Source organism: Panthera tigris, chromosome F3, assembly GCF_018350195.1.
Source record: "Panthera tigris isolate Pti1 chromosome F3, P.tigris_Pti1_mat1.1, whole genome shotgun sequence".
NCBI lineage: Eukaryota > Metazoa > Chordata > Mammalia > Carnivora > Felidae > Panthera > Panthera tigris.
Window position 1 is genome coordinate 15,255,319 of NC_056678.1, and position 6,000 is coordinate 15,261,318.

Consider the following 6,000-nt stretch of genomic DNA (forward strand, 5'->3'; position numbering starts at 1 on the left):
AGGGCTGAGGAAGGAAGAAGTCATTATGGGTTACTTGTTTTTACCTGTGATGCTACTGCAGTCCTCGTGAAGGAGTCCATCTCCCGATTTTGTCATAGTTTTGCTTTAACAGACACCTTCCCTTTCCTATCTCTATTTGTCCATTTCCTAAACCATTGCAATGATTTTCTTTTTAATTTCAACCTACATTAAATTTTTACATGGAAAATATGTTAATTTTAAAAGCTACATATCATTCAACAGATCTGCTTTGAGCATCTACAGTGTGTTAGGCATGAAGATACAGAAATAAAAGAAACTGCCCTTGTTCTCAAGGGGTTCACAGGTTAATGATGAGGTGCTAAAATTAAAATCCAGCACCTAGCTAATTCCTTGGGACAAATGCTGGGAAAGGAGTAAACACAAATACTGTAGCAGCACCAGTAAAGGGCCCCTAACTTAGTCGTAGTGGGCAGGGAAGGCTTAATAGGGAGGTCCAGTTGAAGCTACTTAAAAAGTTGCTTGGGAAAGAAAGGGTAAAAACATGAAGAGGTAAGAGAGCATGACCCATTGTGGTTATTGTCAGCACTGTGTAAGGCTGGAGTATAGAATATTTGTGGGGGTAAACAGAAGGTAGTCTAGAAGTAGGGTATCTCATGAAGGGCTTTACATAGTATAGTGAGATAGCATTTAGTTACACATTAACTGATGTGCTACCTTCCCCCCTTTCTAGAGCCTAGGAACCATCCTTCCATGCTACAATCATCTAGGATTGTCTATGTTTACTGCCCTAGGACAGGCTGTTCTAGAAACAGGAAAATAAGTTTCCACCAGACTCTAATCTCTTTAAGGAAAGGACTTATCTCCAGGTGTCCCCAAAGCCTGCAATAGTTCCTATTTGTACTTAATCAGTGATTGTTGAATTGATGAAGAAAAGAATCAGATTCTTGGTGGTTGTGTTTCAAGAGCTTATTTTGAGTTCTAAGGACCCATGTTCTGAAGTTTCAATAGCTCATGTCCCAAAGGCACAGGTCATCAAGTTAAAGACAAATATTCTAGATTTGGAAAAGCAGAAGTCAGTTAGAGATAGTTTTTTGTATACCAGACTAGATGATTGTTTTACCTTTGAGGAAATGATGTACCCTGATGGAAAGCAGTGATGTTCACTGGAACACTAAATGCTGATATGTGTTTGTGAAAAGGGACCTTTTCCATACCCCTCTTCAGGCACAGTCTGGAGATGGGAGGAACATATGATAAGAATCTTATATGAAGTCAGGGGGGTCAGAGAGCAGATGATAACTGTGCTTATAATCTCAATGGAGCCAGGAGTAGTGACAGTTTTATAGAAGTTTCCCTCCACTCTGCATAGTATGGGTGTAGTGGAGTAGACAGGACCATGTGCAATAGTTAAGCAGAAAGACCGTGTAGAATTTCCTTTTGCCCCATAAAGCATGTGAAACAACTACATATGTTCTGGATGTAGCAGAGAGAGAGAGAGAGAGAGAGAGAGAGAGAGAGAGAGAGATACTGACAGACAGATGGACACCAACCTGAGGAGACATAATCGGTAGGGCAAGGAGAATGTAGCTGTGTCCTATTATAGCCCAGCAACTATAAATTAGTTGGAATTGATGGTGTCTGAGCTGATGCTAAAGGACCCAAGTGAACACCAAGGGCCAGGTTTTTCTCCTTCGCTTACCCTTGCCTTGGTACACTTTACAACCTGAGATACTTAGATGTATCCAGGTGGAAGGGTGGGAAAAGAAATCTGGAATTAACTAAGAAAACCCTGAGTTAAATTAAAACTAAATTTCCTGCAGCACTGGAATGAGGACACAAAATAAACATTGAAATGAATGATAAAATAAAGGTGTATTTGCACACTCCTGCATTTTTAGGCTATTTTTATCATTATTATGTTATTAAATATGGACTTACTTATGCACAAGATGGTGGCTATCATTCCTTCATTCAGCTTTTACTAGGTACCACATGTAGAGAGTGAGGTGAGGTACAAATATGAATAAGACAGACTCCCTGACCTCAAGGGTTGCACAGTAAAGTTGGGGAGAATAGCATGAATAGAGTTACAGGGGGATATAATGGGATCTTGCAAGAGTGGAGCAGAGTATAAACTTCATGGGAGCTTTAGATAGTGTTTAAATCTATTCGAGGGATTCAGTGGTGGCTCTTTGGAGGAAAGAGCTTTTAGCCAAAACATAAGAGATGAGTAGGAGCTGGGCAGGTGAACATTTAGGTGGAGTGACTAGCATGTGCAAAGGCACTGAGGCGCGAGAGAGTATTGGTTGTTGAGAGATGTACAAATGTTTTAGTGTTGTCTGAATGAAGATGTTGTGGTGGTAGCACAGGGTGGGGAATGTGTAAAGACAATACAGGGCAGGTCATAAATGAACTTGTTAATCACGCAAAGGAATTTCATTTCGTTAGATAGAAATCAATGAAAAAATTTCAGCAAGGGGGCAACACAGCACCGTAACCAGATCTACCTGTTGAAATAATCACTTTGGTAAGGTAAACCAGACTTGAAATTAAAGGCAGTGAGATCAGCAGGGAAGGCTTTTGGACCCCTAGTACTTACAGCCATGTTGCAGATTGCTGTCATTTATGAACTTCTACCTTTTTGTCAGGCACCTTACACATTTGTTCCATTTTTTTCCTCATACCAGCCTTATGGGGTGGCTAGACCTACGAGTCAGATGACCAACAAGTTTCCAAAATTGTTATCCTTTCCACTCAAATATTCGTCTCCACTGTCAGCCCAGGAAAAGGATGCTGAAGGCCTGGATGAGAGTAGTAGTGGAGAAGGACATGAGAAGCCTGACGTGGGAGATATTTAGGATTCAGTGATTAATTGGATGTGGGGATAAAGGGAGAGTTAAAGCCTGGGCATATAGCCACATTTCCTGTTAGGGCAGTGGGTGGGTGGTAGAGACATTTGACAGGAGATAAAAACCAGGAGAGGAGCAGGGTCTCTGGGGACGGTGTTGAGTTTTAGATATGTGCTTTTTGGTGTCATTCATGACATAAAGAATGGGGTGATTAGAAGTCTGCGTAAATTTGGTGGAAGGATAACTGCAAGGGGAGATGGAGATGCTGGGAAATTATGCCCCAGGCCACTAGACCCCTACAGTCTTTACTGATGAGATCTGTCTTCATGAGATACCTCTCCCACCCTCTGGAGTGCATGTATCTTACCAAGGCTTCCAAAATACTTGCCGTTTCTTGGCTGATTAACTTGGTGCCATCTGTAGAATAGACTAAAGTGATATTCTGTGGTGTGCTCAGGTGTGCCAGCCCATTCAGAGTATATTATGACAGAGGGAGAGTTATAGCTTTGGGGCAAGGCCATACACAAAGACTGTTGTCCCTTCCATATGTGAATGTGAACTGTGTCTGATCTGTTGTCTTGATTAGACAGAAAAGAACTCATTGCCCAGATCAACAGCTTGTACTTTGTAGCTGAGACAGCACTAACCTGCTCTAACAAAGCTGTGGTGACCTCACATTTGTCACCACAGCTGCACTTAGAGGTAGTATTGATGGAGTTTATAGCAGTCCATTGTCATCCTCCAGGATCCACATGGTTCCTTCAAGAGTCAGACTGGTGAATTAAATGGAGATATGATGAGGACTGCCACTCCTGCCATTGTTCCCAGCATGCAGTAATGTTTCTGATTTACTATCTTGGCTGAAGGGTGATTGGTGGTGGAGTTTGGCCTTCCCCACTATAATGTGTTAGGTTGCGAATGACCCTAGTTATCTGTCAGGTGGCTAGGAGGGAGGTGGAAGTAAATTTTGATATTTGCAAGTGTTTTCTTGCAAAGCAGAGGCCTCTGTGTCATCTTCAAGCAAGGGGAATGTTAACTTTTAATAAGGAGGAGTAGGCCTCTTTTAGGCCCAGAACGGGCCTGGGAATCTGGTGTTTTGAGGTTTTTGAATGCCTTAACCCAAGTGTCCCATTTCCCAGTCTCAGGGTGCCATTTTTTTCCAACCTGGGTCCTTGCTCTGGCATAGTGGATTTGCCAGAGTTGAGATTAAATTTCTCTGGAGCCTGTTAACTTAGACCTGATGTTCAGATGGCTCTGTCCTCCAACTTTAGGGGTTAGAGTCTCTTTGATGCTGCCAAGAGGCCTCCTGACTTTCTCACTCTTCAGCACTATTAATATTTTGGACACGATCCGTCTTTGTTGGGGGTGGTGTTGTCTTGTGCACTGTTGGATGATTAGTAGCATCACTAGCATGTACATACCAGAGCCAGTAGCACCCCATCTTCTCCCCAGTTGTGGCAACCAAAAGTATCTCCAGAGATTACCAAATGATTGCTCATGAGGGCAAAGTTGACCCTGTGGAGAACCACTGCATGAGATAAAAGGTTGTTAGGGTGGAGCAAGGTGTTATGTGCTTCAACTGTCCTGATGTCATATGCCCTCCGCCCTCTCCCCTAATACAAAAAAAAAAAAAAAGTGAACCTGATTCTGTTCAAACCTTAGAACACATTTAACAGGTGTAGTGGGTAATGTAGTGCACTGCCCACATTTCCCTTCAGGACTGAGGTAATCATTTCCCAGCATCTGAAAATGTTGGCCACGGAGGGTTCACAGCTGAAGAAGATTGCCCTCAGCTGAAGGAAGCTGCCTTGTGCAGGGTTTCACACCCTCTTTGTAGGCACCTGCATCTAGTGACCGCTTAATAGGATAGTATGCTGTCTCTTTGCCACAACAACTTTAAAGGGCCATCCTATCTCCAGAGCTCCCGCGGGATAGGCAGTGGCCTTTGCTGCAACTTCACTGCAGTTCACTTTCTCTCTGTGTAGAGTCTAGCTTCTTTCACTCAAGTGTTCTTCCTGAGAGCAAACCCCAATAAATAGATCTTCCACACGTCTCTCTCTTAATGTCTATTCCCAGTGAACTCAACATAAGAGAGTCGGTCTGAGGAAGCAGACTATAAAGTAGAATTTTAGAGTGGAATAGCTCACCAGCCAGCTGGCACTAAGGATCCCATGACCAGTGGGAGGGGAGTTCTAAGACCTGGCATGTCATAGTAGTGCAGTTGTTAAATCTTTTGCTGGTGGGGAACTGGGATGGAAAGCAGTTGAAGGGAATGTGTTGGCAGGTGCAGTATCTCAAGCATTTGAAATGTTCAAGGGATGTGAAATCATTAGGATGATGGACTTAGATGGCCGAGTGCTGAAGAAAGACAGTTAAGTCTGATGATGCAAAATGTTAGTAATGCTGAGGTTTAGAAGCCCTGATCTGATGAGTTCAAATATTTATGAATTAACTGTTTCATTAGGGTGTACACATTCTATAATTGTGTCCACATTTATTAGCTGGAGTTCTGTTTTTAATAAAGGAACTTTTTTTAAGTTTGTCATTATCTAGGTTTCCTTGATTATTCTAACATTTTCATTTTAGGGTAATAGAATAACTAGCTATGGAAAGGGTCAGTAGGAGGTCAGGGAATCATTACAATTTTTTCTGCAGGCCTAAATTAAGTATAGATAATTGCATAATTTAGGAATGAGAACCAATAAGATTTGGCAATAAAGAGTTACTGAGGGCACGCAGAAGTTAGAATGACTCTTGGTTTTCTCACTGGGTAGATGACAATGCCAGTCATTTAAAAGAGAAAAACAAGGCAGATGAGAGATTTGGAGACATTGAGTTTGAGAAGTGTAGTAGATGAAGTGATCATTCAGCAGGTCTGCACTTCCTCTTTCTTAGCTTCTATGAGAAAACTACTTCTCTGAGCCTTTGGTGTTGTGCTTGGCTGCATGATGTGCTTTCACTAACAGAATACGGATAAAAATGATAGTGTGCCCTTTCAAAGGCTAAGCCATAAGAGGAACTCTGTGTTTCTACTCAGGGAAGGAGCATCCAATCCCTACCATGAAAATAAAAGGTCCCTTCAGTCTGGGACTCAGAACAAACACATACGGAGTGGATCTGAGCCAAAACCACAGCTTAGAGCAGAGCTGCCTAGTCGAGCCCAGTCTAG